Raw genomic sequence first — 20,234 nt, 5'->3', positions numbered from 1 at the left:
TATGGGTTACATCATAGATGAGTGTGGCATGAATTAGGATCCAACTAAGATCCAAGTCATTCAGAATTGACCACCCCCGACCACTCTAACAAAGCTTCGCAACTTTTTGGGCCTTGCACTTTTTTATTGGAGGTTCATGTTGGGATTCTCCCATATTACTTGGCCCTTGAGTCAGATTACTAAGGGCAAGGTGAAATCAAAGTTTTCCTGGTTTGATTCCCAACAGAAGGCATTTGTTGAGTTGAAGCACTGCTTCTGCTCTACACATGTACTCACACTACCAGACCTACAACATCCATTTGAAATCAAGACAGACACCTTAGACTATGTTATTGGTGCAGTCCTCACCCACCACGAGCATCCGGTGGCCTATCATAGTGAGACACTTTCTGATACAATTTGAAAGTACCCCACCTATGATAAGGATATGTATTCCATCATGCAAGCTTGCCAGCAATGGAATCATTTCATTCTAGGGAAGGAGACAGTCATCCACACCGATCACCCACCTCTTCAATTTATATAGACACAAGGGAAGTTGCAGTACAATCACCATCATAAGTGGTCTACATATATGAAACAATTCCACTTGAACATTAAATTAAAAAAGGGAAGCACCAATCATGTTGCAGATTTCCTCAGCCAACCCTCAGTTGCAGCACTGACTACTATTCTCAACTCTTGTGGCCACGAGGCCTCTCGATGGCCGCAACTATACAAAAATGATCCAGAGTTCACCTCCACATACCAAATGCTAGTAGATGGAAAGCAAGTTCCTAATTTCCACCTCCAAGATGCATTATTATGTTACCTAGGCCACCTTTGTGTTCCTTCAAGCGAGCATGCCAAGTTGATTTGGGAAGTGCACTACAGTCAGCTCAAGGGACACTTTTGCGTGGAGAAAATTGTGATTGTGGTACAAAAGTACTTTTATTGGCCAAAACTCCAACTGGATGTTGGGAAATATATCAGATCTTACACTTCCTGCTTCATTGCCAAGCCAACCATCAAGAAGCAAGGCATGTAAACTCGTCTACCTACTCCCATCCAACCATGGGAATCCATCTCCATGGAATATATGTTTGGCCTCCCTTCTACCAAGCATGGTAATGACTATGTATTTGTGGTCATGGACATATTTTCTAAGATGGCTATATTGGCGGCCTACATGAAGAGTATCACAGCAGAGGACACTTCCAAACTCTTCTTTGAACGAGTATGGTTACATTTTCGTTCCCCGCAGACCTTTATATCATATTGGAATAGCAGGTTCCTAAGCACATTTTGGTCAAGCCTCTGGACACTATTGGACACGATGCTTACTAAGTCGACTGCCTTCCATCCCCAGACTGATGACCAGACAGAGGTCATCAATAGGATGATAGTGTACATACTCCACATGTACAACTCCAAGCATCCAAGAACCTAGGATGAGAGTCTTCCCTATGTGAAGCACAATTATAACAAAGCTCTCCATAGATTGACCGGTTGCAGTCCATTTCAAGTGGGTGTAGGATTTCAACCATTATGTCTTATTGATGTGGCCATGCCTCATGCAACTACACAGATAGAATCCACACATGTATTGTTCAAGGCTAAAAAAGTGACCAGATTTATTGAACGCATCCAACACATCTGTCATCAGGTTCACGACATCTTGAAGTAAAATACCAAGTACAAATAGCGACATGATCAACATCAGGTGCCACACAAGTTTCAGGTGGGCGACAAAGTTTGGTTGCATTTGCAGAAAGAACGCCTTACCGGAACCCATCAGAAGCTCAAACCACTCTGATATGGTCCTTACACCATTACCAAGGCTATGGTAGACAGTGTTTTTAAGCTAAACATTCTACCATTCCTTGGCTTTCACCTAGTGTTCAATGTGGACTGCTTTCGACCATAATTCCCACCATTACTGGACACATCAAACATTGCAGAATATCTCACGCCAACATAGTTAAACCTAGACTAGATGGAACAATACATGACAGATCAGATTATGGACACATAGGTCAATAACACTAGAAGATCCAACTATATTGGGTTTTCAAAGTTGGTCAACTCCTGCACCAAGGCAAGTGGCTCACCAGGGACCAAGTTCAACAGAAGCTTCCCATCTCATGGAGGCACTCAACGCAATGGGGACCATTGCTTCCTGAGGGGGAGGATTGATCCAGGTGGATATTGGTGGCCACTTGCCTATTCCACTTGGACCCCCACCACTGTCTCTTTCAGTATTTCAGTTTCCTTAATTGTAGCACATTTTACTATTTTTGGTAGTTTTTTAGGTCCCGAACTCCCAGAGCCGTTTTGAGGCCCTAAATGACATTTTTTAGGGAAAATTGGGGCCAACTTAGCTAATTTATTCATGTTGGCCACTTTGAAGTTGTATTCCTCAGATAGATATTTCTAGTGAGGTATTGTGAGCGTCAAACGAAGATTGTATGCCAAAGGTATGACCCCGGAAGTTGATGTACCAATTTACCCAAATGGGGCCCATAGCTTTGGTGCTTCATCTCCTATGGTTAGGTTTTTGGATGTTTAGGGTTTTCCATTGTTTCTCAATAATAAATATGCCTTTGACCCTCATTGAAACATTGTTCAGAGGCATGTAGCTGCCATGTCTCTTCTTAGAGATGAGCTACCATCGCTCGAGCTAGTTTATTTCCATTTTGTATGTAAGCATGTTTCAGTTCTTTGATATTAATGAAATGAAGTTTTATTTTTGTTTCATCTCTGTGTTTATGTTAGTATATTTGTATTTTTTCATTACTGCATAAGTCTGTATCTGTCTCCCTAGGAAGAATAAATCAATTTTGAAGTCCATAATTCGAGCATTGACCTGAATTGCCTGGCCGGCCCTATGGACTAACTACTCCTTGCTATGTCTAGTTTCTTCTGTATCATTTTGCTATCTCAACTTTGTTGAATATATACCAGTAGGCTAAATAAGAGTATTTTGTCAGTTACTAATTTTTGTGATGGTCATGAACATCTGGGCTTTGTAAATCATGATGTAAGAGGCAAAGTAGAAGCGCAAGGGAAAATTCAAATGTAATTTACCTGAGTATTTTGTTGCGATCAGACACAAAATTAATATGTCAAGTACTCATTGTTGTTATAAAATAAATTAATTAATTAATTAAAAAATACTATAAAATCTAATTCAAAAACAACACAAGGGTGAATGAATGAATATTGGTTACACTTTTTGGCCAAATGTGGCAATGAACTTCCAAGCTTTTCCGCTTTGATCGAATTGAAACCCTAAAAATTCATATAAGCATTGTGAATTTTGGTTCGGAGTAAAAAGACAATATGTGGAGAATTATGTTGTTTTCCTAACGATATTTTTTGCAAATTTTTTTAGTGTTGTATAATCTCTCAGTTTTCCATTAAATGCAATATTTTCCCTTGCAAATTTTCACACGTCTTAAGAGGTATGTGTGTGTTCACGTAGCATAACTTATTCTAAAATGCGTAATTTTTAATATATATATATATATATATATAGATATAGATATGAGCATGATCTACACAGAGAGAACTAAGTTTTTCATATTAAAATATTATTTTTTATGCAAAATTATATTTTTTATTATTTTTTGAAGTTGGAAAAGTAATATTTCAATTCCATTTTGGAGACACATGTGTTCACGTAAGGATTTTTTCAACTCATTACAAAAATTGAAAAACCAAGGGTATCCTTTTGAAGAGGACTTGCAAACAAAGATAGTGGTATTTTTTGAAATTTTAGCTTAAATAGAATTTTTTCTTACTTCGCACTTCACAACTTTTTGTCTTCAATGAAATCTTTCGGTTGAAAATATATATGATCCTTGGTCGAAAATTTTATACAATGAATAGGTGTGTTGGTAATAAATATTATCGGTTCATTCAGAGGAGAGATTCTTTGCAAATCTCTTGGCTAAGAGTTTTGTAAATTTTTCAACCGAAAATTTTCTCGGTACCAAACTTCCAGCCGAGATTTTGGTCAGAGGAGAGATTCTCTACAATAACTCACAGCAGAGAAATTGTCAGTTTTTTAGCTAAGAGTTTGTAAATGAGTAAACTCTTGGCCGAGAATTTGGGAAAAGAAATATTCTTTATCCAAACTCTTGGCCGATATTTTGGGCAGAGAAAGATTCTTTGTCCAAACTCTCAGTCGAAATGTTTAATTTTCTCAGTCAAGAGTTAATTTAAAATAAACTCTAGGTGGTTAACTCAAACTATAGTTACAAAAACTCTTTGCCTAGAAATTTAAATTTCTTAACCAAGAGTTTTTTTCCTACTCTCGGCTAAAAGTTTTTTCAATGAAAATTAGAAAAAATCGGTAATTTTCAGGAAATAACTACTTCAAAGGAGCTAAATCTTCGCGAAATTTAAGTGTTAGTTGATGCCTTTTGTACCATTGGATTCAACTTTGAATCTAGTTTCAAATGATACAAGTTTCATTAACTTTCATGAAAAAATGATATTTATTGATAATGTTATACTAAACTGCCACTAGAGATTTTGAGACTTCTGAAAACTACCTGAAATTAAAAATCAATAACTTCAAAATCAAAACACTAAATCATTTGAAAATTCACCCAGTGCTTCATTTTTGTGTCCTCTTCAAAATTGTATTTTCATTTGACTTATTGATGATCACATTAAAATGAAAATTGATGGATCATCGAATGTGTTGAAAAATAACCATTTTTTTTGTCTTACCCTATTTCATTAAATGATAAAACATAAAGATTGAATATGAAAAATCCCCAAAAATAGTACATTTTTTTGGTGCAATCTGTGTAGATTGTGATGATATATTTTTTTCCCAAAATTAATTACCATCCCTAGATCGATAAGTCACTCATTATACTTGCCTAAAATTTTCAAGTATATGCATTTAGTGAACACCAAATTTCTCCAACTATATGTCCATAAAAAATAAAAATACAATATGAGTTCAAAGCCAAGATAATTCTCTACAAATATTATTTTTACTACAAAGAAAAATTCTCAAAGAAAATGAGTTTCTAGTAATTGAAGTTGAAAAAACATAAAAAATCACAATTTTCTATGTCAAAAACAAGCTAAAAGTGTTTCCCAATTTCACATTTTCACCCTTTTGCAAAAAAGGTCTAGAAATATAAAACAAGGGCAGCATGACCTTCGGTAGATTGGGTTGAAAGAACAACTTCCAAGCAAAGGCTAAATGGTACTCTAGGGAGAAGGCAAAGGAAATTTTTCCTCACCTAATTTAGTAAAAACTTATATGGATTGAAAGCCTCCAAAATGGGGAGGTATGATCTAGATTGGATCATTATATTATTTTTCATTGGTCATGAATCGTTTTTAGGGGGGAATTAGAATAATCATCTCACATGACCATTTTTACTAACGGGTCCTAGTTTGGTGAATTGGGATATGAAACCTTCTTTAAGCAATCTGGGGCATTAAATCACATTTTTGGGGGGCTAAAACTTTACCGCTTAAATATCACACAAACCTAGTGTTATTCTACACTTAGATACCTTTCCAACAATGCAAGAAATACCTCAAATAGAGTCCCTATGCAAAAGTTATGCCACCCAAAATTTGACATCTATGTTTTGACCACCATGATTCGCGAGGATGTCATGTCAACCCCCAATATTCATGGAAAGGGGGCATTTTAGCAGCCACAACCACCCTCCAGAAATTTTCCTTCGCTTCATTTCGGAGCCTCCCTCCTTGAAATCATCACAACTATCATGCATTGATCATGTACTTGTGTTTATTTGACTTCATCTGTCATTTAACAGCTTGTGTTCAACTAACTCGTCCCATCGGTCAACCACAAGCACACCCAGCACTTGGTTCACATCTAGTCGATCAGTTGTCAGGAAAAACTGTGCAAACCTGGAGGACAGCTTGTCTTCCCCTCATGAATTGCGCAGAGCAACCTAGCAATTGCCCTGCACTCAAAAATTGCACAGAGCAGGCCGGCATCCCTTGCTCTCGAAATGAGCAAAAAAGGTCAGTCATCACTGCTCTCCAAAAATGTGCAGTTTCAGCCAGCTATAATGCCATCCATAAATGTGCAGAATTGGCCCAGTTGCACTCCTCTCAAGAAATGAGCAAAGCAGCCCAGACCAACAGCATTGTTCTCAAGAATCGTGCAAAACTAGATAGCTACACTACTCTTCAGAAGTGCGCAGAGCATCCCAGCATCATTGCTCTGGAAAATTGCGCAAATCTAGCTAGTCAGCCAAGGCCTCTCAGTCCAGAAACAGCGCAGAACTTTTCCCTCACTGACTCTCTGTTGCATGTGTCGGTAGGCTATCTGGTTCCCTCCAGAAATGCGCAATCCTTCCTTTTATGTTGGGCAACTTTTACCAAAAAAATAAAAAAGTAAAGAGTGAAAAAGCATTCCTAGATTTTAGGGATCTATTTTTAGCAACAGGAGTTACATGCAAAACTGTTTTTAGAAACTCCCCGCCAAGTGTTGCTTTTTCCTAGATGCCTCGGCACAGTCGACGTAGCTTTTCTGGGTAAATTTTTCTTTTCATGCCTTTTTCTACTTTTTCTGTTGCTTTTTAGTTTTCAGCTTGTATGTGTTGTTTCCTTGGTTTTATTAAATGATCGTTGGTGTTTCAATGTACTTTAGCTTGTATAAGTGTTGTTTCCTTGGTTTTATTGAATGACCACTGGCGTTTCAATGTACTTTAGCTTATATAAGTGTTGTTTCAAGTTTTGGATTACCTTTCCTTAGTGTCGCACGCATAACACTATTTCTGTACTCACAGTCATCGTTTCAGCACTTGTTTCATGAGCTTCTCGGTTTTGTCGTTTTACTGATTTCTACACACGCTTGAATCACATGAATGTTTATTTCACTCAGATATGCATCAGCTTCGCACACACATTCACTCCTTCATGTTTTCAAGTTTCCATTAGGCAGATCCAGGTCGTCTTGGCCCGATCCTGTCCCTCCCAACATGTTATGTTCATTCCTAGCAGTCAAGAATTTTCCTTGACTCTAGGAATTGTGCAGAGGCTACCCACACTGTCTCCCAATTGTTCTATGCGCAATCCTGGGAGGCAGTGCCTAGTCCTGCCCACTGGAACTGTACAATGTGCAGTTCCAGCCAGCAATCCGGCCTGACTGTTCTGCGCATTGCGTAGTTTCAGTCAACAGTCAACCTCTCTAGACTGCACATTGCGCAGATCCAGCCAGTAGTCAACCTCACTGGCAGCTAGGATTATGCAATGCGCAGTTCCAGCTGACATTCTCCCAGCTTCCCAAAGTCAATGCTACGCAATCTTGCCCAGCAGTCACCATTTTGTTGCTTGAATGTTTCTCGAAGTTGTTTGATGTTTTTAGCTAACATTGTCTCGCCATGAGTGTCTTCTCTATCTCCAGGTACCACAGGTTTTTGAGCATATTCTCAGTAGTACAAGTATCATGGCCTCCAAGAGAGCTGGATCAAAAGACACGGTTGAATTTAGTATCGGGCATGTGGTTGAAAAAGGGTCAATGACGTTGCCCGTGTACATAGACACACACTTGTTCATCAAGAAGGACATCAATATCACATGGAAAAACATCAACACCATTTTCTCAAACAGCTTTGAGGAGAATCTGGAGGATTGAAAGGTCTATGTGAACATCCATAAGTCAGGACTATACAAGGTTACATGCAGGTTTCCCGTGTTCCCTTCCACAGATGTGATCCACTAGATTATCTCACACACTGATCCTGAGACAATGATATTGAGCAGTGCCAGTGGAGCAAGGCTTGCTTCCTTTAGGATGAAGGATTATCAAGAGATATATCATTTTCCATTCCCAATGAGCGGGATGGATGCACTGTTATACACTCCCATCGACAGCATGAACACAAGAGACATATTGAAGCATTGGGTAAAGGAGTCAGCAAAGTTCAGGATGGCACCCAACCTGATATATAGGACGAAGACACTCAGGAAGAAATACCAATTCTTGATCATCTTCGCATGCCTCTTGTATCTCCAAGGTAGTACAGAGACCTTCCCGTAGAGTTGGGTTGCTATGTTCGATTGTCTATAAAGTGAAGGAAAACCGTTCACCTAGTCCGACATGTTGGCTCTCCAATTGAAAGTGAATCTATCCAATGCTCGAAGTCCACCCAAGGATCAGCAAGAAAAATTCTTGATGTCTGCCTACCTGCTCGATGCAATCTGTGCCCGTCAACAGTTTCCTGGCATGGGTTGGGCATGGACACCTTCAGAGAATGTTGTGAATGTATATTGCAAGTTGCTCTCAAATTAAAGCTACCGAGTAGTCGTGACTAGAATATGTGACCATTTCATCACCCCTCTATACACGATGATATTTGAAAAAGATCTGCCCTGCATGTCCCGGGCAGCAATGGAGGCATTGTTGAACATTGCAAATTGGTACAACTCACCCTAGGGAACCTTCATCAGGATGTATAGCACAGATAAATCTTTGCATGTGTTGTCGAAGTTTTCCACAGACAATTTGATCATGCAGGAGATTTCATACCACATCTTGACAATGTTATCATCTAGATTGCACAAGAAGAATAATGCACCATGGCCCATGCTTCTTATGCGGATTGGGTTGTACACGATCGGGAGTTTGAAAGAAGCGGGTGTCGAGGTGGTAGAATTCAAGATGTTTAAGTTCAACACTAGGGATTTCAACTTGTACAGCCCACATGGTTTATGCAGGGACCACTTTGCAAGAGTGTACCATTCTTGGATCCATGGGGATTTTCATTGGCCAGAGTAAGACCCATGGAGATATTGTTACAACTCCTCTAGGATCAATGAACCGGTCAGCATTGCAGAGTGGCTAGTGGCACTCAAGGCAGCAGCACCATAGGGAGAAGCAACAATAGCAGCAACAGTAGCAGCAGCAAGCAGCGAACATGTGCAAGACAAAGGCAAGAGGAATATTTTAGAAATCACAGAGAGGGAGCAAAGCTATAAGTTTAAGAAGACCCACTTATGGAAAAGGTAGCTTTGGAGATAGATGTGAATATGTGATAGCGTGATAGGAGGATAGTGCAAAGAAAGAGAGATAAGCAAAGGCTAGAAGATGCAAAAAGGATGATGTAGGAAGTCCAGCAGAAGCTCAAGGAAGAATAAGAGTTGTGTAGAGGAGGGAAGGAAGTGCAACATGAGCATGAACAGGAATAGGAACAGGAGCAGGAGGAAGTGTAAGGTGCACAGACAGTGAAAAATGCAGCGATATAGGTTGAAGACTCCGAACCAACAGTAGATGAGGAACAGGGTGAGCAGCCACAGGAACAGGAACCTGCTCTACAGGATGAATAGGTGGACATGGATATGAAGCAGTCGAAATAGGATCAGGATACAGACCTCATGCCAAAAGCAACCAATATCACTCCACAGGCTTCACCAGATCCAACAGTAGAGCAAGACCCCAGTGAAAAAGGAGATACCATTCTCCCTGAGGACCATCCAAGAACAGAGGTGTACAACATAGCCTTTGATGAGTCACAACAAAGAGTTGTACAAGCATGTAGAGCGCACCCCGGATGAGCATGTCTCACTTACACACTTGGAAGAACGGGTGATTATGTCAGATGTACATAGACATCCAACCGCCTTGGCCGATGCTACAAAGGCTTATACCGAAGCCACAAGCTCGAGTGTTAAGTTATTGATAGCAGAAAATGAGTGCATGTCTAAGGAGTTGCAAGCAACTAGGTAGAGAAAGGAACAATCAACAGGATCCACCAGAGCAGAAATGAAGATGGCCATACTTGTTGAAGTATCGACCCCTGAGACAGTCATACGGAGACTATATGACAGGTTCGTCACCGTGCACAAGGTAGTTGTCCATCTACATGGTCATCAGCAGTGTAGCACCAAGATAGCGCAAACGCTCACAGATATACATACCGCAGTTGATCATGTAAAGACATGGAAAATGAGGTGCAATGGATCCCCACTTCACTTGCATAAGATGATGAAGCCGCAGGTGGATTTGGACAAAGCATGCATCCAGAGTCAGATCTGAAACTATGAGGAACTCATGTCGCTCATCACCAGTGTGAAGGCTTCGTATGCACAGTTGTACAGGAGTTTAGATGTCATGATGAGGAAGTATGGCACCTGGTCGATTGGTATGCTCACTGAGGCCAAAGATAAGAAACAAGTCAAATTGGAGCTCAATTCATACTTTTGATTAGTTGATGCTCACGGCCATGTGTTGGGTTGTGTTATATTCTTTCCATGACTAGCCTACGTAGTTAACCGAAGGGTTAGAGGGGGGGTGGAGCCCCCCCTTCGTTGCGTCGATTGCGCAGTGGGGGGGTCATATGGGGGTCGCAGCCCCCCCTGTCTAAGGGGTTTGAGGGGGGAAAGTAGCCCCCCTCTACGAGGTCTGGGGCAGCGCCCTGGGAAAAAAAAAATTGGACCCTATATTAGGTTAGACAGACCTACCTATGGTTTTGTGCATGGTTTTCGCACATGGTTTTGGACGTGATGGTTTTTCAGTACATGGTATTGGATGCTTCAGCATGTATAAATATGTATTGTAACATTGAAAGGAACATAATGAAAAATCAATCTGGTAGTCCTGGTTTTGGGATCCAGGGAAATCTCTGTGTATATGTGTTTTATGTGTTATGCTCTCGCATTGTTTATTTTCTGTGTTTTAGAATTTGTATGTAGGTAATTTATGTACGGGCTTAAAACCTACACCACGAGCGCATACTTGCAAGTCAGCGCAAATAACATGTGGATGTACATCGTCGATCCGGCCTTGCTCAGGGCTAAGCTGTGCATGTTATAGGATGAGTTGGATCTGTTGAAGGAAATGTATCTAGGTTTGGTCTTCATAAATGTACTTTTGGTATTTGTATTTATTGAAGAAAAGAAATATTATTTTTATAATATATGTCAATGAGTTTCTTTCTCATTGAAATAGGTGTAGCACATGTTAAAGTGCTATAGGTGAGTCAAATGGTCAAAATAAAATGTTGAAGACCTTAAGGGCATGTTACTAAAGGTATACTTATGTATTAAATTCAAAGAAGTCACCTCCAAACAAAGTCAAGTCTCCTCCAAAGAAAAGACACCTCCAAAGAAGCAATCTGAGCTATATACTTCAAGTCGGCCTACAAACTGCAAGTCCGCCTTCAAGTCAGCCTAAAGGAGGGACAATCCTCTATATATAGAGTTTTTTTACTCCTCCAAAGATAGCACAATTCACCTTTTAAATATTTAAAGTAAAGGAACGAGTAAAGGGTGATCAAGTGACAAGAAATGGAGCCTCTAGTGTAGCGTACAAGGTGAAGTCTAGGCCGAAGTTAAGAGGATTGTTTTCGAGGGTATAAAACATTCACACGTGTGAGAAACAAAACCTCTTCCTGCAGTCATTACAGCACTACCATCACAATCACATAACTTCATTGGTTGGGAAATATAAGTAGGACTATAAGGCCCCTCACTCAAGCGAAGAAGGAACTCTCTCTAGCGAAGATGGAAGAGATCAACATCACAAGGAAAATAGTCACCTATGTGAAGGTAAAGAGGTTTTCCATGTTGTCATAACAGCCCTCCCATTACAGTCGTACAAGTTCGTTAGTTGGTGACGAGAAGAAAGGGATCATCATAGGAAAAGGGTATCATCAGAGGTATCTCTTCTAGAGTAAGTGCAACAAGGTTTACCAACAGTTAAAAGAGGAACGAAGCGTCGAAAGGAGGAGGATGAAGTGCCAGAAGAAGGAAGTGTCGGGGAACAAAGTGCAGAAATGAGAAAGGACTTGACTTGTACTTGGAGGATATTCTTGTAAGGTGTCTAGGTTTTGGAAGTGATCAATAAGAAGCTTCAATAAGAGAAACTTGCTAAAGGGTTTTCCTCTCAAGAGAAGAGAGGTTTTGGCCCTGACAGAGAACCAACATTTGTGTTCTTGCCTTTTTTATTTTGATAGCAATTTGATGAAACACACACTATAAGAAGAAGAAGAATATCATGTTAAGATAATTTTAAAAGTGCATCACAAATTGTTATCAAGCAATGAAGAATTCTAACAAACACCAGTGCCCTTCATTCTTCAACATGGTATCAAAGCTAAGGTGACACATCAAGGAAAGGGCACCTCAAGAACACTCATAAGCTGACTCATCAAGGAAGGACATCTACAAAGTTGAAGATTCAAGCCAAGAAGTCTCAATCACTTCAAGGACAAGAAGGCCTAACATTTATCATTCATCAAGGAATACTACAAAGCAATAAATAGAGCCTTACATAAAGGCACCTACAAAGAAGATCAGATCAAAGAGGGACCTACATCATCTACAAGTCATCAAGAAAATGTAATCATCAAGTAAGTCCACTTGGAGAAGGAAACTTGAAGAACATCAATATCCTAGGAAGGCAAGTCATCAAGTCTTCAAGGAGAAATAAAATCCACTACATCTAAAAATCTATCAAGTATATGCCCCCTTCTGAATATACATCAATGACTTTTTGCAAGTAAAGCAACAAATTGGTAGGTACCAATAACTTTTGTTGCATGGAAGAAGAGGATTGATTTACTTCTCAAGGAGAATGAACTTCTAGAACGTATCAAAGGGAATATCACTATCCCTGCTATGGAACAAACCCAAGCCTTAGCCAAGTACAATAAGGATGAGACAAGAGCTCAAAAGATTCTAATATAATCTATCAAGGACTCTCTCATTCCTTATGTCTCCAAATCTGAAACATCAAAAGAAATCTATGATAAACTAGTAGAGCTATTCTCGGTAACCACAGCTGGAGAAGTGATATCTCTAAGAAATGAATTGTACAAGGTGAAGATATCAAAGGAAGGAATATCTCCCTACTTCATGAAGATCTCTGAGATAACTTCAAGAGCTAGGGGAAGTCATGTTCGACAAAGAAATGACAATTATAGTACTCAATGCTCTACCTGAGGATTGGGGCAACTTCACATCTAGCATATATGCCAATAAGGAAGCCACCCCACTAAGTGAAATGTGGTCTCTATGCAAGATAAAGGAAACAATACTCAAAGCAAAGGAAGATGTGGGATCGAAGGAGAAATCATTTGCTACCATGGCCAAGAGAAAGGGAAATTTTGGCAAATTTGGTCCACGAAGAACAAACAACAAAGATATGTCCAAAATTCAATGCTATGGATGCCAATAATATGGACACTACAAAAGGAATTGTCCTAAATTGAAGAAGGACAACAACAACAAAATAAAAAGGGAAGAAGCTCATGTGACTCAAGAAATGAAAGAAGAAGACAAGAAGCAAAACAAGGAAGATCCTTTGGATCTCTATTATGACTAAGTCAAACTCTTTACTTAAAGTATTCCTTCAAAGTTTTGAGTAGTATAGGAGCATGTAGGAATAGAATAAAATTGCATGGCTAGAAACATCTTCTAGAATCTAGAAGCATGATGTACATAGAGTTAAAAATACTCATGTAGAAGGAGCATTTATAATAGAACAAAATGCATGTTTAGAAATATATTCTAGAATATAGGAGCATGGTAGATATAGCTGAAGATATTCATGTAGAAGTAGCATACCTAGTATAGGACCTCGTCTACAATGAAAGAAAAATTGATGATTAAGAAACTTAGAAGACCTCCATCATCAAAAGGAAAGAAACATTTGCAGGGTAAGGGTCTTTAAGATCCTATGATGGAATCTTCAAAAGAAGAATCATAAACAAAAGCAGATGTCTCATTGGGAGTCCCATTCATGGGATTCAAGAAAGGGATGATATGTAGGAAAGCTAAGATGAAGGAAGGAGGGCCACACCAAGGACAACCAAATGAAGCTAAGATGATCAAAGGAGAATCAATATGAGGTATGTATGCATCAAAGTTTTTCCATGTTATCATATGTATATTATTGAGTCATGGGAATAGTTCTATGACATGATAAAGTATGAAAGAATCTCTTTCACCAATGACATGCTCAAAGGCATGTACTACAATGCAATGAAGGTCAACAAAAAAAAATACTCTCATAAGGAGTATAAAAGTGTTGACTAAGAAGCAAGAAGAAATGTTGACTAGTCCAAGATGAAGAAGTGCTCCCACAAGGAGTAGAATGTGGTTGACCAATCTATCCATGAAGAAGAAAATGAAGAAAGAGATCAAGAATTTGAAGAACGCCATGATCACAAAGAATCGCTATCTGACAAATGTCCATTGAAGACATCTCCCAAAAGAAGGCAGGACAACTCTGACTAAGAAAGGAAAAGATCAAAGGACCCCTTGACACCTATGAAGGCCTTGGAGATATGAAAGGTGCAGATAATTGATTCTACTCTACGAAGATGTCATGATGAAGAATCCATCCATCAAAAGCACCATTTAATGTTGAAGCAATATCAAGATGAAGTCAAGAAGGGATACTAAATCAAAGCATGGGAACAAGCAAGTACAAAGAAGCATCCATGTGAAGAGTAGTCTGAATCATAGACAATATGACAAGAAATAACCAGATGAAAAGAGAACATGATATATGACAAGAAGGCCACTTTCCACAAAGGAAGCAATGGCATGACAAACCAGGAAGGAAAGCGATCGATGGATGGTGTCCAAACATGAATAAGTTGAACAAAGACTTCATGACATCAAAGGAAGGAAGGAGATCAAGCAACTAGAGGACCCACTAAGAATAAGTTGTTGATGAATGGACAAGTCCCTAGATAAGAGGGAGTTATAAAAACTTCCCCATTACAAAGGAAATTGGACAAGTACCTTGTCAGAGGATACTTGGGCATGTCTTGCTCAATTGAGAGGAAGTGATAGACACAACATTATTGTCTTCACTTGGGAAGAAAGAATGGCAGGATTGGGTAATCATCTGGCATCTGATACTCTTTGAGGATGTGTAGGGGATCCAAGACAACAATTGGAAAGAGGACCTATATTCTTTGAGGGTTGGGAACCCAAGACAAGAATAGTCCTAGAAGGTCATACTCAGTGAACACCTAAGTGGGTATGTACCTTGAGAGACAAAGACTAAGGTGTCTATAATTCATTGGTCTCACCAACATTGTGCTCTGATCTATTGAGAGATAGAGCTGTCAGTCAAGGCCTTGTCGTGGAAACAATGTTTGTTACTATGATGCTATAACACATGGATTGCAAATCCGATTTCTCTTATGAGAATTCTTCAAGATTGAAACATAGCCAAACACCTTGTAATTTTGTATGAATACCTCCCTAGTTAAGAGGGAGTGTTGAAGGAAATGTAACTAGGTTAGGTCTTCATAAATGTACTTTTGATATTTGTATTTATTCAAGAAAATAAATATTATTTTTATAATATATTTCAATGAGTTTTTTGCTCATTGAAATAGGTCTAGCACATGTTAAAGTGTTATAGATGAGTCAAATGGTCAAAAGAAAATGTTGAGGACCTTAAGGGCATGTTACTAAAGGTATACTTATGTATTAAAGTCAAAGAAGTCACCTCCAAGCAAAGTCAAGTCTTCTCCAAATAAAAGACACCTCCAAAGAAGAAATTTGAGCTATATACTTCAAGTCGGCCTAAAGGAGGGACAATCCTCTATATGTAGAGGTTGTCCACTCCTCCAAAGACAATGAAATTCACCTCTAAAATATTCAAAGTAAAGGAACGATTAAAGGGTGATCAAGTGACAAGAAAGGGAGCCTCTAGTTTAGCATACAAGGTGAATTCTAGGCCAAAGTTAAGAGGATTGTTTTCTAGGGTAGAAAACAGTCACAGGTGCGAGAAACAAAGCTTCTTCATGTGGTCATTACAGCACTACCATCAAAGTCACATAACTTCATTGGTTGGGAAATCTAAGTAGGACTATAAGGCCCCTCACTCAAGTGAATAAGGAACTCTCTCAAGCAAAGAAGGAAGAGGTTAACATCACAAGGAAACTAGTCACATGTGAGAAGGTAAAGAGGTTGTGCATGCTGTCAGAACATCCCTCTCATTACAGTCATATAAGTTCGTTGTTTGGTGAAGAGAAGAAAGGGATCATCATAATAAAAGGGTCTCATCAAAGGTATCTCTTCTAGAGTAAGTGCAACAAGATTTACCAATAGTTGAAAGAAGAATGAAATGCCAGAGGAAGGAAGTGTAGAGGAACAAAGTGCAGAAACGAGAAAGGACTTGACTTGTGATTTGAGGATATTCTTGTCAGGGGTCTAGGGTTTGGCGGTCATCAATAAGAAGCTTCAATATGAGAAACTTACTAAAGTGTTTTCCTCTCAAGGGAAGAGAGATTTTTGCCATGGCAGAGAGCCAAAATTTATGTTCTTGTCTTTTTTATTCAATGATAGTAGTTTGATGAAACACACACTATAATAAGAAGAAGATCATGCTAAGATAATTGTAAACGTGCATCACAAATTGTTATCAAGCAGTGAAGAATCCTAACAAACACCAGTTCCCTTCATTCTTCAACAGGATCGAGGTTCCAAATCAGCATAGCCGGAAGCAATGGAGGCAACAGTTCATTTCTAGAAGGACATCATCAAAGAGTACACAGACACCATTGTGCACTACCAAGCATGGCATTAGTTCGTCACCGAGGATAATGGAGATGAGGTTGATGAGCTGGTCTTTCCACAGTTTTCTGAGTCTTAGTGTTGTCGTGTCTGGCTTACTCAAACCAATTTTGTCCCACATGGGTATATGTGGAAAATGTATCATTTTTGTAAACATTATTTAAAGTGAAATTCCAAGTGTCATTAATGGAATAAAAACAGTCATATGTAATGTAAAGAGTCATGAGGGTAGTCCAAAAGTCACAAAGGGGAATATCAAGGGTCACCCCACCCTTTGTTATAAATAGAACCTCATAACTCATAGAAAGTGCTTTTGGGAGCCCAGATTTTGCTAGGCATTGCTAAGAGAAGGCTTGGATAGTATTGTGACGAGCCTTGTCTTCTCCGCAGTGTAGAGTGAGTACATCTCTTTGGAGGATCAAGAGATTCTGACTGTAACGTTCCACTATTGGGGCCAGTGGTTGTCATGGTTGTATGTATGGATGGAACTTTCACTGTATATAATATAAAAGAGCCAGCATGTTGGTGTAGCATTTCTTGGTTTTCATAAGGTAGAGTAAAATAGTCAAAAAATAAAAAATATTTTGAAAAAATGTTAAGTTAGGATATGGACATAACAATAGTGAATAAAATGTTTTTGAAAAAATCTTGATGATGATGTCCATATCAAAGAAAATGTTAGGTTAGATGTCCTAAAAAATAAAGACAAAAAGAAAATGTTAGGTTAGAAAGAAAAGAAAAAAAATAAACTCTGAAAGTGAGCAAGTCTAAATGCCACTACTATTGTTTCTACAAAATAATGGTTGTGTGCAGCTTGTCATAAATGCCACAACCCATGACAATCAAATAGTTTAATCTTGACTGCTTCATGCTTTAAATTTGATGTTATAGTTAGAGAATAAAGATCTGGCCAAACTGTTTAATCTTGGCAGATCAATAGTTAGGTAGAGAATAATAAGGTACTCATTAGTTTAATCTTAGCCCTTGGATGTTATAAGGTTAGAATTAGATAGTTTGCTTTTGTAAAATAAACAGAAAGGAAAAGGGTTTGCTAGCTTAAATGCACCCATTAAGTGAAGAAAAAATGATAGGATAAGCAAAGGGTAAGTAGAAGAAAGGTTGCAGAAGTATGATAATTCATTGGATAAAATGTACATTTATCATGTTTTACCATATGTTTCTATGTCCATGATGCAATTACACAAAGCAAATGAAGGTCTACAAGATCAATTAATTAACTTCCATCATCCTCATTCATCCCTATATTTATTAATTTCCCCTTCCCACCTTCATACAGTTCATATTTATCCATTTTCCATAAAAACCCATTTTCCTAAAGTCAAAATCCTTTTTGCCTAGGAAAAGTGAAAACCCCATGTTAAATCCCCTTTTACCCTAAAAACCCACAAAAATTTGTTTAGCCTAAGTATTGATATATATATGTGAAAGCAAATACCTTATTAAAAAGCATCATACTTAGTGTATTTCCCCTTTCCGCTCATATTTCATATTAACATTAACTTAACGTATTAAACACCTAAAAGTTCCCTTTCTCGTATGTATTAACTCCCATTATTAAAATATCCTGAAACCTTTAGTTTTATTATAAAACTATGTATTTAATCAAATATCGCATCGGCTGATCGCAAGCCTTTCAACATGAATGAACTCTCCCTGCATTGCGATATGCGATTGCGATGGGAACCCGGACCCGACGCAAATATATTTCATGTTTTATTTCCATATCGTGTTCGGCCCTTATCGCATTCCTTTGCGATGGGCCTTCCTCCGCTAAACCCCGATTGCAATATGCGATGGGAGCCCGGACCCGACACCATTTATCCACCCGCATTCATATTATTTAAAGTCCGCCATATCTGTTTTGTGAAGGATTTCTTTGTTAAAATGTTTTTATGGTTTAAACATAAAACACTGCTAATCTGGGTTTTTAACCATAATAAATCCCATGCCACCATGATTAACCGTTGGACCCCTCCATTACTCTTTCCTTTTCCCTCCGCGCTGCTCTTTCGCTTCACCATCGTACGATCAAATCCATTTAAATCTATTGACCCTCAGTGATTATGGGTTGGCTATCTGTCCGAGCATTACCTGCCCGAAAAGCAGTATTCTACTAACCTCCCCTTGCTACGTGTCAGGCTCAAATCATTTCAGGTGACCCCTCCCAAAATCGCCCGTGCCTCATAAAGCGATGTGATAAAAACCAAAACCACTTCCCGCATAACGAAAAAATGACCATTGTTCACTTTGCCCCATATTTCAAAAACAAAGTCGTTTTTCCGTTTAAACACAAAAATCATCATTTTGGCTTTGTTTCACCCATTTACATAGTAAACCCTCCATAAGCCTCTGCGATCAATAAAACCATTATTTTACCTTCTGATACGCTCTAGACTCCTTCCATATCCTTTTGAGCTCAATAAAGCCATTGAATTCCTCCTCTGTCACCTATGTTTTCTTAACAATTTCTGTGTTTTACAGGGGAAAACTTCTGTTCCAAGCTTACAAAGAAAAAGCCTGCATACAGTTTGAAGACAAATATGAAGATCTTACTGTTGAAAAACATAGTAAAAAAAACTTGAAATTCACAGTAAAGAAAAAAAGGAACACAGTAAAGGTTAATCAGTAGGGTCAAATGATTTTCACAGAGTTTAAAGAGTATCAGATGAAAGATCAAACAAAGAAATCAACCAAGTGTAAAGGATTCAAACAGTCAAGCATCTTAAAGGGCAAAATATCAAACAAAAAAGCCAGCACAACCTAAATAAAAGGGACAGCAGTGTTCAATAGCTTCCCCTATCTTCTTGTATGAAGATCTTGCCTTTCCTAGAATAAATCTTAATTAGTTTTAGGATATTTTCTTAAGTTTCATTATTGTATAAATAACTCTATTCTCGATGATCCAGGTGGATTTTGGTGGCCACCCACCTATCCCATTTGGACCCCCACAATTGTCTCTTTCAGTCTTTTCAGTTTCCTAAATTGCAGCACAGTTTACTATTTTTAGCAGTTTTTCGGGTCCTGAACTTCCGGAGCCGTTTTGAGGCCCTAAACGACATGGACCCATGTCTCCTCCCAAAGTGGTAGTACTCGGATAGATATTTCTAACGAGCTATCGTACGCGTCAAACGGAGATCGTATGCCAAAGTTACAACCCCGGGAAATTGATGTACCAATTTACCCAAACGGGGCCCACAATTTGGCGTTTCATCTTCTAAGGTTAGGTTTCGGGATGTGAAGGGTTTTCCATTGTTTCTCAACAATAAATAGGCCTTCGAGCCTCATTGTAACACAGTTTTAGAACAGTTCCGAGGCATGTAGCCGACACATCTCTTCTCAGAGATAAGCTACCATCGCCCTAGCTGGTTTATTTCCATTTCTAGTTGTAAGCATATTTCAGTATTTTCCATTAATGAAATGAAGTATTATTTCCGCTGCATCTCTTTATTTATGGTTATCGCATCTCTGTATTTATGGTTATCTCTGTAATCTGTTGCGTTCATGTTTAAGTTCGGATCAGTGGTATCAGAGCGGTCTGCTTTTTCTCTGTTTTTCTTTGCATGTCCCCAACGAGGTCGGGATATAAGGAGTTAGGGCTTGAACTGGTCGAACCTTTGCAAGACCAGCCTCGCAAATCCCGACGGCCTCCCATGGCGGATGAGAAAAAAGACGAGGGGGCAGGA

This window comes from Pinus tabuliformis, chromosome 8 (genome assembly GCF_031772625.1).
Source record: "Pinus tabuliformis cultivar Carrire ecotype Pingquan chromosome 8, CPIR1, whole genome shotgun sequence".
Classification (NCBI taxonomy): domain Eukaryota; kingdom Viridiplantae; phylum Streptophyta; class Pinopsida; order Pinales; family Pinaceae; genus Pinus; species Pinus tabuliformis.
This window is presented reverse-complemented; position numbering follows the sequence as displayed.